The sequence below is a fragment of the Silene latifolia genome, chromosome 1 (assembly GCF_048544455.1).
Source record: "Silene latifolia isolate original U9 population chromosome 1, ASM4854445v1, whole genome shotgun sequence".
NCBI classification, from domain to species: Eukaryota; Viridiplantae; Streptophyta; class Magnoliopsida; order Caryophyllales; family Caryophyllaceae; genus Silene; species Silene latifolia.
Genome location: NC_133526.1, coordinates 53,900,567 through 53,916,809, shown reverse-complemented (window position 1 = coordinate 53,916,809; position 16,243 = coordinate 53,900,567). Strand labels below are relative to the sequence as shown.

General features: G+C 43.6%; 1 non-coding gene across 1 annotated transcript; it reads left to right on the top strand.

The window, feature by feature from the left end:
* The first annotated feature begins 385 nt into the window (after positions 1–385).
* LOC141620975 (small nucleolar RNA R71) lies at positions 386–492 on the top strand. Its single transcript, XR_012532078.1, has one exon. It is a non-coding gene; the product is annotated as a small nucleolar RNA R71 (small nucleolar RNA).
* Positions 493–16,243: the final 15,751 nt, after the last annotated feature.

Here is a 16,243-nt window from a genome sequence, read left to right as displayed (position 1 = left end):
TTGAAAGGCAGCATAAGACTCAAAGGGACTAGGACAGTTTTCTGAAACATGTCCCTCAGCTCCACATCTTTTGCAGACGAAAGGACCGTCTGAAACAGCATTTACATGGTAAATCCCTCCTTTTGAAGCTCCTCCCAACTCGTACTTATCAAATCTCGCCGCGAGAGCCTCTAATGCAGCTACAGAAGGAGATTCAGCAGCTCTCCTTTGATTTCCCCTAGAGTTCCCATACTCAGCTTTATGGGTGGCCAAGTCATCAATGATCTTCCACCCCTTAGTTTCCCCCATATTTTCCTGGAATCTGCCGCTAGCTGCCGCATCCAAGATAGCTCTCTGATCGTCATAGAGCCCATTGTAGAACTGATTGCATAGGCTCCATTTCTCAAACCCATGATGCGGAATGGTGCGCACCAACTTCTTGAAACGAACCCATGCCTCGTGAAAGTTCTCATCAGGACCCTGTTTAAAGCTCGTGATCTGAGCTCTAATGGCATTAGTCTTCGAGGCGGAGAAATACTTCTTATAAAACGCCAAGGCCAGCGAATTCCAGTCGGTGATCCCATTAGCAGCTCGGTCCAGATCTCTATACCACTCCCTTGCAGCATCACGGAGTGAGAATATAAACATAGTCTCCTTTACCTAGTCCTGGGTCACACCAGTCGGTGGGGGTATAGAGCAGCAATAGTCAATAAATATCTCCATATGCTTGGCTGCATCTTCATTTGTAGCACCCCCGAATTGGTTTCTCTCAACCAAGTTGATATAAGAAGGCTTCGGTTCGAATTTCCTATCAGCTCCCGGTAATTCGAACCCCTTATATAGATTTGCAGCTGTCAGCTCCGAGTGACTGGCTATAGTTTCTTCTTCAGCCATCTCTATAAATTCTGGAGAAGTGACTGTCTCAGCTGATGAAGTAGAAATAGGAGATGAAGGTGGATCCTCCTCGAACAGCTCGTTCTCGTAGTAACTAGACAGAGTACTCAGCTCTTCCTCTGTCGGCAATACTCTAGATGACCGTCTCAACTCGCGCAAAGTCTTCTCAATCTCAGGATTGAACGGTACTAATTTACCACCCTGTGACCTGCGCATAAGAGGAAACTAAAAAAAGAATATGAGAATAGTTTAAGGAACGAATGTCCCTTCAACTAAGAAACAGACTAAAATAAAACAACTAAAAATTAGAACAATTGCCTCCCCGGCAACGGCGCCAAAATTTGATACCCGTCGTTGTGAGTACCAAAAATAAAATTTATAATCCAACTACAACTATAGACAGTGGTAGCAGGGTCGAACCACAGGGAGGCGAACGTAATTAATAATTGTCTAATTCTAGTCTTAAGGTAACAGTATGTGGGGGTTTGATTGAATTGGTCTATAACTAATGGCAACAAAAGACAATAAACTAAATAAACGGATGAAACAGATATTAAAAAGGGTGCAAGGATGGTCGGTTCACTATAGTTTCGGCGGCAGCAAACTAGGTAGGTCTAAAACAAACACGTGAGACGGGAAAATAAGAGGTCCTCTCGGTCCACTCTCACAGGTAGCATCTTTCGATCTCGCTATTGGTCCCTAATATCACTAATACTAACTTCCGTTCTGAAAAGTGACTAAAAGGTCTAAACTAACTTATCTTTCGATCTCGTTAATCTAGTCGTCTAAATTAGGAAGGCTATCTTCCTTCCCTATTTTTCGATCTTTATTGGGTCGGTCAAATCCTAGACATTCAACTAGTCGCGTGCACTCGATTCGTCAAACATAGAAATTAAATTAATTAAAACGAAGCATATCTCACGAGGCCAGTCGATCGACCAGGGTAGGCGGTCGATCGACCGTGGCGCGATTCAGGGTTCCTTATTCTAATGCCGCCTAACCTACAGTTCCCCTACATCCTAGCACGAATAATTTACCTACTCATGATATTGATAAAAACAACAACAATATTAACGAAATAGACTACTGAATTCATGCTTAAATTAACGGAACAAAAGATTAGCATAAAACGATAATTATGGCTTCGGGAAACTAATCTATCAATTCTAGCTACAAACAAATTAAGCAATAAAACTGAAATAGTGAATAAAGGAATACCCGTAAAAGAATTGCAGGAAGAAGATCAGAAAACCGAATGCCAATGTAACTTTTATTGAAAGAAATATTTATAAACTAAAGAACCCTAATAAATTTCTTGATCTAACACTGATGAAAAACTCCCTCCTTGTTCTCAAAACCTAGCATATGTTATATAGAATACAACGTAGTTCTTATTGCCAAAACCTAACTACTATGGGCTTGCTTATTCTTGATCTTTTAATTCACGCAGATTAGCGGCTTGGTCGATCGACCACTGAGGCCGGTCGATCGACCGGTAAGCTCTAAACAGTGGCTCCTGGAAGTCGTGGTATGGTCGATCGACTATGGGCAGTGGTCGATCGACTAAAGTAGCTGCTATTTGACTTCTAACTTCTCGTGGATTTGTCTTTCGGGCCTCGAAATGCACACCAAGCTCGTTCCTTGAGCAAATAATTCACGTCAAATGAAATGCAAGATACTCGAGGACGGATTTGGCTCAAAATCTACTCATTTCCGCATAAATCTGCAATATTACATAAAAATACGAAAGTAGACGAAATGGGGCAAATAGTAGCCTTAAACTACATAAATGAGCTCTGAAATGCGTGTAAAATAGGGTGTAAAACATCATATAATTGACACGCATCAGATACAACCCGTTAATTTTAAAATGTAAATAGAAGGACATGCGCATTGCATTTGGAATTTGACAAGAATAATAAATAGAAAATCACAACGGTTTCATAACCAATTAACCTTTTTTATTTCATTCATTTTCTAATAATAGTAATAATACGTTACATAATAATAATAATGCCAAATAAAAATAAAAAATAGGCTAGGATTCTAAAAACCCCACCTTCTTATTACAATAATAATAATAATAAATAGTAATAAAGACTTAGGCTATTCCTCCATCTTCCCTTTGCCCTTGTCATTCTTGTCATATTTCTTATCACGACCTCGAGCCGGACGCTCTTGCGCCACTTCAGACCTAATCACTTATGGTCTTTCTCGAGGTCTAGCCTTCCCATTTTTGTCAATCACTTTGTCCATGCCAGGAGAGGTCTTCGGTTTCTTCGAACGATGAACAACTCGAAACCCGGCTTCCTCCTCTCCCTCAGTCAGATGCTTCTCTTTCTCCTTTTCCACCTCGCGCACCTTGTAGTTAACGGGCTCGCGCTTCCTCAGTCTCTCGCGGTCCTCCGGAGTAGAAGCCTTCCTCCATCGCAAGTAGGAATCCGACACGCATAAGGCATTAGCGGAAGAGTTCAAGAACCATACGTTTCTTTGAGCCCATTTAATGGCCCACTCCCTTCGGCTCTCAGTAGTAAGCGCTACGGCAGTCTGCGGGACAGTGTCAAGTTTCGAGATTGTCTGCTTTAGTCCAACTTGTCTCATCAGCCTCTCCGGGAAGATGCATACCATGAATTCCAAGCCAGGAATGCGCACAGATCGGGTAGGATCCAAGGAAGATACTCCAGTGACAGATTTGAGGTGCCACCACGCTACAATCTACCTAATCAAGGGGCCATCATCACTCTTCAATTTGTTTTCCCAATAATTGCAAACTCGAGTGAAGTCCACCATGTAAAGCCTGGTCCTCATTGCAATCGAACGAGCATGATAAGAAGGAACATGAACTGGGGGCCCGATCAATCGAAGGCGCTCCATAAGCCAGACCTACCAAAAGCGGGTATTAGAGACACAAAAAAAGAAAAAGAAAAAAACGAAACAAGAAAAAAGGAAACAAGAAAAAGAAGAAAGAAGAAAAAAGAAAAGTGTTGTTTTACCTGCAAAATAATGGGACTTCCCAAATAAGGTAGGTCGCGATTGGCTTTCCTATTATCCAAACCCAATAGAGTCTCTCCTAAGCATAAACAAGCTGGGCTCCTGCGCAACTCCATTTGCTCAACTAGACCCAGGAGATGGGGATCACCTCTCAAATCTTCATCAACATGCCCTTGAAGGACATATACATGCAACAAGCAAAATCCGAATGCCCTTCGCCTAGCAACATAAGAGACGGTGGGGTCGGCCCTGTTAATGAATCGATCAATAAAGTCCAATATTCGCACTCCTTTTGAGGTCACTAAACGGTCCACCTCAAGTCTTGTCAACCCAAGCAAGTCTCTAAATTTATTCTTATACCCTTGCGAAGTAGAAGGAATAGCAGGCAAGTGTTCTGGGTCCCACCCACCGATCGCAGCAATTTCTTCAGGGAATGGGCAAATGTCGCCTCCGGGGAACGCAAAAACATGATAATTCGGGTCCCAATAATCAAGACATGCATCTAAGAATGGTTTGACAACCTTGATAAGCTCCAAACTCAACAATGATCCAAGATTATAGGCACCCATGTCGTGTTTCTCCATATTGGAAAACTCATTGGTCCACTCTTTTAGGCGAATCTCCAAAGTATTCATGATGAGTGCTTATATTGAGAATTTTATGTAATAAGACGAAGAAGAGACGGAAGAGTTGTGTGATTAAAACCTCTATCAACGTCTCTATTTATACTAAAATCCGTTTTCCTAAAATCTGCCAGAACAGACACGCCTGGGAACAGGCGCAGCACCTGCTGCGCCTCTTCGAAGGGACGCAGCTCGTGCTGCGCCTCTTCCTCAGCATCGTTTATGTGATTTTCCGCGTTGGATCTTTCCTAAATGCCTTGGCGAATAATTTCCTATTCCTACGGGTTATTATTTTGGTAAATACGTGAAAATTGCCATATTTCGTGCTTCCAAAATCCGCGGGCACGCATTTCGAGGCAATATCAGCATTTTATTCATTTTAGCACACTTGTATATTTTCATTTTAGGAAATAATTTTCATTTTAGGAAATAATTTTCATTTTAACGTAACTTATTTCAAAACATATAAATATTTCCTTTATATTTATTTATTTCTTCTTTTAATCATTTTCATTTCTAACTTATAGGTTTATATTTTTTCATTTTTTTGGGGGTAACCCTCCCTACCGTCCGGTCATTTCCGGCAAATTTTTTGCATTTTTGGCACTTTCTTTTGCATTTTTGCACTTTTGAGTCATTCGTTTTGCGCTAATTTAGGCCATATGCATATACAAACGTGTGTTCTATGTAATTTCTATGTAAATTTCAGCAGCGTGACGGCATAAACCGTCATCTACCAAACCTGTTCAAAGCTAACCTGCAGGTACAAGCAACGCAACCCAGCGGCAAAGGCACTCAGGCCATCATATATACAACCAAAAAAGGGAAATGTACACCAAACTGGGGGCTCGAGCCCCAAGCAAAGTCCAAAATGTCAAAAATGTAGGTCGAAAATGTACAAATGTGAAAAACAAACAACAGCAAAACAAAACTACTGCCGGTCGCCCTCTAGCTCTGCAACTCTCGCCTCGAGAGCAGCAACCTCGCCATCGCGAACCTCAAGCTCCCTCAACAAGCGAGCTGTCTCCTCCCGAGACTGGGCCAACTCTCACTCCAGCTCACGATCCCCCTGCAAACAGCAAAATTGGCTCATGTCAATCATTTCAAGCAATCATAAAATCAAAGTTCAAAAATGAAATAAAGAAAGGTTCATACCTGACGACCTCGACCACCGACAAGTGCCTCGATGGCAGTAGCTCGCAGCCGGTTGGTCACCGTCCATAACGCCACAAACCGAGACGGCGCAACCTGCATTTTCAAAAAGAAGTTCTCAATAATTGAATAAGTTCAATCAAATGTGTTCTTACACAAAAATCATACAAATTAGAGGCTCACCCTCCGAATCAGATGCTGCCAATCATCCAGGCCAGCATCCGTCACAGCCACGTCAAAGTCACGCAGCTCGGAGATCGTCGTCCTCCCGGTCGCGTCAGTGTACTCGAGGGTCTTGGGGTACTCTGGGGGCTCGATGCCCGCCGCCTCAACCTCCTGCAAAGTGAAATGTTTCTCATTATTCGATGATCTTTCATCGTGTTTTCAAAATCAGCAAAATAAAGAAGAGTAAGATGCTCACCACCACATGCCAGTACGCCAACCTCCCGTAGAGGAATGCCGAGTAGTCCTCACCAGGAAGAAGGAGGGCGTCACCACCAACGCCAACCAAGTCAGCCCCCCTCTCAGCCTCAGAAGGATCCCTAAACATCGTCCTAGGAGGATCGATGGGAACCATCAAGACATCCCGAGAGCACTGACGAGCCAAGCGCTCGCCCAAGTACCACACAGGACCCATCGACGTCCTCAACAGCAGCCGGCTTGAGCTCCTAGGTCGAAGGACCTCAGCCACAAAAGGAGGCGCTCCGGCGTACTCCGCCCAAGTCCTGGGCACCCACTGGACAAGACAAACAAGGAATCATTCTTATGATCGGTTAAAAGTAATGAAGAAGCAAAACGAATACAAGTGAGATGCTCACGCTGTCTAGCTGAAGAGCGTTCACGTCCCGCCGGTAGACACCGTGAGAGGATCGCTTGCTCCTCATCCGACACATCACCCAATCCCTCACGACGAGATAGGCCTTCTCCAGCGGCTCCGTCCTCTTGGGCGAGATGCTCGGAAAGTAGGAGTACACCAACGCCTGTGAAGCAAGATAATCAATAAACGATCTTTCGTAATTTGATAAGGAAAATAATTGATTTTAGTCTAAATGAAGGTTCATACCTCCAATAGTAGTCCAGGTCCGACAGCACCAGGAGAAGTCCCCTTCTCCATCAACTCCGGACGAACCATGGCCCTCATGAAACGGATGAGGACCGCAAAGCCAGCAGTGACCCAGTCCCAACGTCCTAGGGAGCTCAGGTCAGAAAGGAAGGGAAGAAGCTTCGTCGACAACCTCTCTCCCTTGTCTCCGAGGTAGATCGAAGACAGAAACCACAAAAGCCACAAACGGGCCCTCCGCTCGGTGTGACAGGGGAGGAGGAGCCGTCTCTCTCCCGTCAATCACCACCGGCGCCGGGTCTTCCCGCAAAGTAGTCTCGGACATAGGAACGGGCACCAAACCAGGCATCGTAAATGACCTTCGACGACAAGTTCCGGCCGATCAACCTCCTAGCCTCGGCCGAGTCCACCCTCATGGCAGTCTCCGGCCACTCCACCCTCGGCCCCACACGCGGACCACCGAAATCATGTCGTAGTCCTCCAACGTGACTCCCACCTCACCAAAAGGCATGTGAAAAGTGGAAGTCGTGTCCCAGAATCGGTCCAAGAAAGCGCGGACCAGGCTAAGGTTAGCCCGCAGCTTCCTCTTCGCGATATCCCTCCAAGCCTGCACCAAGGCACCGAACGCTCCACGCTCGATCTTGGCGCGCTCCTCCGCAGACAGCCTCTCATAGCACTCCATCGCCGTCGTGTAGCCCGAGAACGACCTGATGTTCCCGGCCTCCTATTGTGATTTGAAACAAAAGCTATCTTTAGTTTGAATGAAAATTGGAAAGGATATGAGCAAATCAAATGAAAGAAGATGAGTGATGAGTAATGAATTCAAGATTACCAAGCTCTTCACTGTCCTGTAGGACAGGTGACCCTCTGCAGCCCAAAGCAAGTGCCTACTATCCCAGGTCTCAGCCCACGCGGGTGCTCCCCTCAGCTGACGACCGCCTCGCCCAACGTTGGCCTGCCTCGGGGCCTCCTCCTCCTCAACAGCCTCCTCCTCCTGGACCTCGTCACCAGCAGCCATCACCGCGGCGGTGAAAGCCTCCTCCAAAGCCTCCTCGATAACACGAGAAGGGTCAACAACAGTGTCTATCTCCATGGGAGCTCTCCCAGAAGTAGAAGCCTCATCACCTGTAACGTTAAAGTAAATTTAGGCCGCGTCACGTGACGACAAGCCTTGGTTTAGGGATTTTCCGAGCTTTCGGAAGCCCTGAAATCGCTCTTTTCTCGCCATCTTTGGCCGTATACCCACAAACCCGATCGCTTATGTGGTAATTTGGGTCAAGTCAAGCCTAAGTTGAAGCCTAGTCATGGGTTCGAGTCGAAACTTCGGCAGCATTTCGTTATAACGGCGATTATGCCCTAGAAAAGTGTCCTGAAAAAGCCATCACAAACCAAAATTCCGAGATGGTAGGAAGTTTACCCACCATCCAAGGATCCCAAATATCAAGTTTCATCGCAAATGGGCAATCCTAAGGCCATTTTCGAAGCAATTTACGGTTTAGCTGTGAAACCGTCTCAATTTCACTCAAATGCTCAAAATTCAACAAAAATTCGAAACAAATACATGGTTATGATCCTTATACTACCAATTAGCCATTTACACAATCAATTTTGCAAGGCAAAATCATTTGGGGGAAAAGCCCCAAATTTTCGACATTTTAGGGTTAAAAACCCTAAATTTTGTCGATCAAATTCATCCATTATTGAAGATTAATGCAAGAATGATATACATACCTCGATTAGTAATGATGAATGCAAGATTTTGGATCAAATTTTGGCGGAAATGGTTAAGATTTGAGAGAGAAATTGAGGAAATTGTATTTCGAACAAATGAATTGAAAACCCTCTGTTTATCGCGTTTTTACGCAGAAAAGACACACTCAGGAATAGACGCAGCAGGCGCTGCGCCTCTTCCAAGAGATGCAGCTCTTGCTGCTCCTCTTCCTGAGGTTCCCTCCATACGAGTTTTCAAAAATTCGTTATAAGTTCGTTATTTGTGGGCCCATATTTGGTGCGCCTCTTCCTCGATGCCATTTTATCTTTTTGGTCCGTTTGACGATCATTCTTCGTTCAGACCCGCATTTCCAAGCCAACCGCAGGATGTTATACGTTATTTATCGCTTCCAAGACCTTGCTTGTCACAACGAGCAGGTATTCCTTCACAGGTGTTTCGACACGCCTTCATTATATTCCTCCAGCGAGAGTAAGCGGATCAACAATCCCTCTCGAGACATGGAGATAAGTTCCTGATTATGTTCCCAGCGAGAGTAAGTGGATCGACAATCCCTCTCGAGACATGGAGATACATTCCTGATAAGGTTTTCCCAACACGAGAGTTCGCGACATACAATCGTCCTTCTTGAGTTCTTATCGAAGTTTGTTTGAAGACGACCCAAGCATATTTCTCCCAGCAGTTCCCGCCTGTGTCCTGCTACTCACAATATTTCTTGTTTCCCCGCGAAGCGCTATAAAGGTGTCGTTCTCCATAAGTTCCCAAACCAGTAGAGTTCCTACACTCGAGCCTTAGTTACCCCTTAGTTTGAAATTATATTTGGGCCTCCTTCCCATTGATGCTTTCCTTTAGGGCCCCACACCCTAGCACAAATCCTTACTTATCTTTTAGGTCTCACCCGTAGCTTCTACGCTTACCCTTTAGCTCCTATGCACCTCCGGAAGCATCTCGAGAAGAAGTCTCAGGTATGGTCTCTTCTTATGGCTGGCGAGCCTCTTTACGTAGTCTAATGGACTTTAAACGACCCTCCCCGATAGTCGACAGACTCTAAAATGTTCCCGACGACAGGTCATTGGCTCAGACCCCTTGAGCCGCCTCGCGTCGCCATGGTCGTCAGGTTGTAATCTTCGATTGACCTGATGGCTATACTTTGACTTTCGCCTTGTCCAAGCCTCAGTCAAAGTGGGGGCTCTGTAGATACCTCATTTCCGCACCTCCCGCAAACCACCCGGTGATGAATGCGCCGCATGTTTGGTGCGCGGAACGATTTGTGACAGTTCGTAAGTTTATCGTCAAGTGATTGCTCAAACACTGATGTCTACCTCTTACTTGTCATCTACGCGCCGATACGGTCGTTTTGACAGTAATTAGAGTACATTTGGAGTCCGGGCCTAAAACCGTCTTCATTTTCTGATAACCGTTAAATCCCGAGTCAGAATGTTCTGGAATCTTTTAGTCTTTGGTAAACAATTGCCCGTAATATTCATACAAAATATTAAGGAAAATAAGATTATCCCGTTATTCCATAAATTAAACACGGAAATCTTTCTTCCGCAGGAGGAAACCACCTGGGAACAGACGCAAAGCAGTCTGCGCCTCTTCCAAGAGACGCGTGATCGCCTGCGCCTCTTCCCAGTCCTTTTCTGCGTGTTTTTCGTATCTTTTTCATATCTTTTCGAGATTCACTTCCAAAGTTTCTCCGAAAACCCTAATTCCTTCACGTGATTAGTATAAATAGGAGCCTTCGCTGGTCATATTTCTCACGCGAGTGTCCGCCCTTCTCTTCTCCCTTTGCATTCTAGACCACGTTCTTACTTTTTGGCGTCTACGTGCTTGAACATTCGACCACGTAAGCTCGGATCCTTCTGAGTACCAGCCTCGTTTGCATGACCGACCAATTTGACCAACTCCACAATCAATCAACTTTATTAATCTTAATCGTTTTCCTCTTACGAGAGCACTTTCATTACATTCGAGTCGAGCATCACTAATCGATAACTTAGTTCATCTCGTTTCGTCAAACATGTAAGTCTGAGGGTGTAAATCCTTCTTTATTTATTATTATTTACTTTTGTATCACTAATGTAAGATTTATGTCGAAAATACTTATTAAAACCGATTTATAAAACCTCGTTTAAAACCCTTTTTTCGGATTACGAGAAGATAGCGTCGAAAGAAAGGAAGCAAAGAATCGCGCGCCTCTTGAAGAAGGAGCGCGATGCTCGCTGCGCCTCTTCGTGAGGCCGCCGCAATTCTCGCTTCCTTTCTTCTTCCTTAAATCTCTCGTAATTCATCTTCTTTATTCGTTTTCGTTTGTTTTCTTTAATTCTTTGGTACAATAACATAATCATCTCACATGTATATTATTTATCATTCATTAACGTATATAATTCGTCATTAAATCCGACTTAAATCCCTTATAATCCAATATTTGCGGGTTTTCGTCATTAAACTCAATCCGGGTTGTAGAAATTCAATTCGTTCATATTGAGTTTCTGGAATTCGATCTTTGATATATTTTCATCTGTCTATTGTCATGTTCGCCGTTAATTTGTCATTAATTCGTCATATTTAACTTATTTAGTTCACCCATGTCACTAATCAATCTTTCATCCATGTAAATAATTCGTTTGCATCCGTCTCATATATGCTTTATTGCTTTTATGACTCATTCATATGTACTTAATGTATTAAATCACTTCTATCCGAGTTAAATATCGTAATTAATCCTTAAAATCACCAATTAATTCTAACGATTTGCAGTTCCGGCTTCACAGCCAGAACTCACCCTTTGAATGACGCAAAGAATCGCTGCGCCTCTTCCAAAGGGCGCGATCTGTTTACTGTTCGGTCGATTTCTCTCGAACTTCCGTACTTCCTTGACCTGATTAATTAGCTTACGTATAATTAACTATTATTCATATTATCGTCTAATTCATGTTCGTTAAATTTGTTCCTTTATTCTTTTTCTCAAATTATCCGTTTTAGAAGTGTTTTCGACATAAATCATTAAATCCGATGTAATTATTGTAATTTTCATTATCGTAATTTTCCTATTGTATTTATCAATGTATTTTGTATCATTTGTATGCCTTCACATGTAATTGAACATAAATTCCTACTTTGACTAAATTGTTTGCTAATTAATTGTTCACCGACTTAGTCTAATCTTCACATGCTAGGATTAAAACTTGGATGTTGCATTGCATGCATATAATCGACGATATATCAAGTATAGATAATTTCCCTAATCATTAGTAGAGGCCGCTATCGAGGCGGGCGGGATTAGGTGTTCGATCAAAAAGCTTCCTAATACGTACCCTCACCCCTTACTCCAGATCTCTGTGAACATCCGTGTTCATTGGCATCCACGAGAGTCATTCTAGACATAGAATGCTAAGGGTAACGAGTTCTTGGTGTTCATGTCACTACTTTATGTCTTGACATGGCACGAGGTATTCGAACGGTTCCAATTTCCCATAAAAATTGGTGGCGACTCCACAAATGCAAACGCTTGTTTCCCAAGCGCCCCCGTGGCCCCATGTCCACAGTAAGGGCCATAGCGGTCTGCGGGACAGTATCAAGCTTCGAAATCATCTGCTTCAATCCAACCTGCCTCATCAACCTCTCCCGAAAGATGCATATCATAAACTCCAAGCCAGGAATGCGCACCGATCGGGTAGGATCCAAGGACGATACTCCAGTGACAGATTCGAGATGCCACCATGGTACGATCCATCTAATTAGTGGACCATCATCACTCTTCAGTTTGTTCTCCCAATAGTTGCAGACTCGAGTGAAGTCCACCATGTAAAGTCTAGTCCTCATTGTAATTGAGCGAGCATGATAAGCAGGAGCATTAACTGGGGGCTCGATCAATCGAAGACGCTCCATAAGCCAGACCTGCCAAAACGCAGGTATTAGAATAAAAAAAAAAACAAAAAAAAAATCCAAAAAAAAAGAGAAAAAAAAAGCTTCGTTCTGTTACCTGCAATATGATGGGACTTCCCAAATAAGGAAGGTCGCGGTTGGCTTTCCTGTTATCTAACGCCAACAGGATCTCTCCTAAACACAGGCAAGCTGGGCTCCTACGCAGCTCCATTTGCTCAATTAAGCTCAAGTAACGAGGGTCACCTCTCAAATCCTCATCAACATGCCCTTGAAGGACATATACATGCAGTAGGCAAAATCCGAATGCCCTTCGCCTTGCAACATAGGAAATGGTATGATCTGCCCTGTTTATGAATCGATCGATGAAGTCCAACATTCTCACTCCTTTTGAGGTCACAAGATGGTCAACCTCAGCTCTTGTCAACCCAAGGAAATCTCTGAACTTATTCTTATACCCTTGAGAAGCAGAGGGTATAGCAGGCAAATGTTTCGGGTCCCAACCACCGATCGCAGCAATTTCTTCGGGAAATGGGCAAATATCGCCTCCAGGAAAGGCAAATACGTGATAATTCGGGTCCCAATAATCAAGACAAGCATCTAGGAACGGTTTGACTACCTTGATCAGCTTCAAACTCAAGATCGATCCAAAATTATAGGCGCCCATATCGTGTTTCTCCACATTAGAGAACTCATTTGTCCACTCTTTCGATTTAATTTCAAGAGTATTCATGATGTATGCTTAATTAGAGAGATTTTATGTAATAAGACGAGAGAAAGACGGAAGAATTATGTGAATAAAACCTCCCTCGACGTCTATATTTATACTAAAAGCTGTTTCCTAAAATCGTCGACGGACACATCTTGGGAACAAGGCAAAGACTGGCCGCGCCTCTTCAAAGGGACGCAGACTCTGCCTGCGCCTCTTCCTAAGCCTTCTTTCTGTGATTTTCCGCGTTCGATCTTTCCTAATTCCTCCAAGAATAATTTCCTATTCATACGGGTTATTATTTTGGTAAATCCGTCAAATTTCCATGTTGCGCGTTTCCTAAATTCCACGGGCACATATTTCGAGGCAATATCGGCATTTTCGTCATTTCAGCACACTTATACATTTCTTTTTAATTTTCTTTTTTTTGGGGAATCATTTCACCAATTTAGATATTCATTTTCAAACTTACACATTTCTTTTTTTAATTTTCTTTTTTGGGGGAATTATTTCACTCCCATTCCATTTCACATTTCAAACTTATATGTTTCTATTTTTTTTTTTAGGGGGTAACCCTCCCTACCGTCCGGTCATTTTCAGTAAATTTTTTGCATTTTCGAGTCTTTGTCTTGCGCTAATTTAGGCCATGCGTACAAATATGGGTTTTATATGCAATTTCTGTGTAAATGTCGGCAGCATGACGACATAAACCGTCATCTACCAAACCTGTTCAAAGCTAATCTGCAGGTACAAACAAAGCAACCCAGCGGCAAATGCACTCATGCCATCATATATACAACCAAAAGGGAATATGTACACCAAACTGGGGGCTCGAGCCCGAAACAAAGTCCGGAAGTCCAAAATGAAAGTCCTAAAAATGTACAAAATGTATAAAGTACAGCCAACAAAAACAATAAACAAACTACAGCTGGTCGCCGCCTAGCTCAGCAACTCTCGCCTCGAGAGCAGCAATCTCGACGTCGCGGACCTCTAGCTCCCTCAACAGGCGAGCTGTCTACTCTCGGGACTGGGCTAGCTCTCGCTCCAAGTCACGCTCCCTCTACAAACGACAAGAATTGGCTCATGTCAATCGTTTCAAGCAAAAAAGGAAGTTAGAAAATTCAAAAATAAAGTAAACAGAAGGTTCATATCTGACGTCCTCGACCGCCAGCAAGTGCCTCGATGGCAGTATCCCATAGCCGGTTGGCTACCCTCTACAAAGCCACGAATCGGGATGGCGCAACCTACATTCCAGGGATCCTCAATAATTTGATAAGATTAAACAAGTGTATTCTTATACGAAAGCTGATTAAATTGGGGAGCATACCCTCCGAATTAGATGCTGCCACTCGTCTAGACCAGCATCTCTCACCGCCGCGTCAAAGTCGCAAAGCTCGGAGATTGTCGTCATCCCCGTCGCATCAGTGTACTTGAGGGTCTCGGGGTACGCTTGGCGCTCGATGCCCGCCACCTCAACCTCCTGCAAAATTCAAATGGTTTTCATTAATTGATGATCATTCATCATGTTTTCATGTCAATCGAAAAAGATTAAAGCACTTACCACGACTGGCCAGTACGCCAACCTCCCGTAGAGGAATGCCGAGTAGTCCTCACTAGGAAGAAGGAGGGTGTCACCACCGACGCCAGCTAAGTCAGCCTCCCTCTCAGCATCAGAAGGCTCCCTGAACATCGTCCGAGGTGGATCAATGTTAACCGTCAAGACATCTCGGGAGCACTGACGAGCCAAGCGCTCGCCCAAGTACCACACAGGACCCATCGACATCCTCAAAAGAAACCGACTCGAGCTCCTAGGTCGAAGGACCTCAGCCACAAAAGGAGGAGCGTCAGCGTAGTCCACCCAAGGCCTGGGCACCCACTATGAAAAGCAAACAAGAGGTCATTCATATGATCGGTTCCGAAAGAGAGTAATGAAAAGTGAACAAAGAAAAGTGGCTCGAAGATACTCACGCCGTCCAGCTGCAGAGCGTTCACATCTCGTCGACAGGCGTTGATGCGTGCTATTTACACAGTGATTTAGGACCCTTTTAGCACGCATTTCTGTACTTTATTTATAGTCATTTTCTACGAATATGCCCCGTATTGCGTACTTTGGTGTTTCTTGTGTCATTTGCAGGAATGTACCCAAAGGAGCGGTATTTGAACCTAAAACCGTCCCACAAGCTTGCATTTAAGAGATGAGTAGATTTGGAGTGGAAATGTCGCTGCATTGGAGTGCGTGAAGTCGTACTTAAGGCATTAAAGTCAATCTAGTAGCTGCGTTGAAGAGTATGTTCGATCGAGGGTTCAAACAGGTCGATCGAAAGGAAGCTGCTACTGGATTGCTCGATCGAACAGTCTCCGTATCTGTTCGATCGAAGGAGCTTCTAATGGAGATGCTCGATCGAACAGTCTCCGTGTCTGTTCGATCGAGAAGAATTAACGCAAGGAAGCTCGATCGAGAGCCCATTGTCACTCGATCGAGAAGGCTTATGTCGAGACTTTATTTATGTTATGTTATATTTATTTTATCTTAGATAATAAGTTCTCTTATTATAAATAAGAGACTACCTAGACCTAATGGAGAATCAATTACATTTCCTGTTACTTAGTATCACGTTACATTGTTTTGGGCGGCGTTCTTCGCTTCTCCGTCGGATCCCTTTGTAACTTCTTCTCTTCTCTTAGACTTTAATTCTATTTAGTTTTATTCTCAATTCCTTTCTTATTGCCCTTAATTTCTCTACTGTTATTTATTTCTCTTATGCTAGTAGATCTTATTAATTCCCTTATTATGCCTCTTGATTTAGTTTATTCGTATATGATTGTTATTGCGATTATGAATATGCGTAGCTAATCCCTCTGATATGCTAGGATTAGGGAAACCGTGGTAGTAATATGTTAGGATCGACATGATTAGATTAGTTTTGCGATAAGAATTGTATTAAGCAATATAATTGTGATTGGGTCGAGTGAATGCATGCAGGAGACCGATTAATTAGTTACCCCCGACCTAGATCGAAATATTGGAAGGGAAGGCTTGCTTAATTACAATAGGTGATACCTAACTAGGGCGAAAGCTAAATTAGGGAGACCCTAGGGCGATTAGAGACCGAACGGGTATAATCGTAGGTTTAAGGACCGAAAGGTGAAGACCTCGCTCTTCTTATCAATAATTTGATCGACCCAGTTGACCCGATAGTGTAGTTGCCACGGTAGAC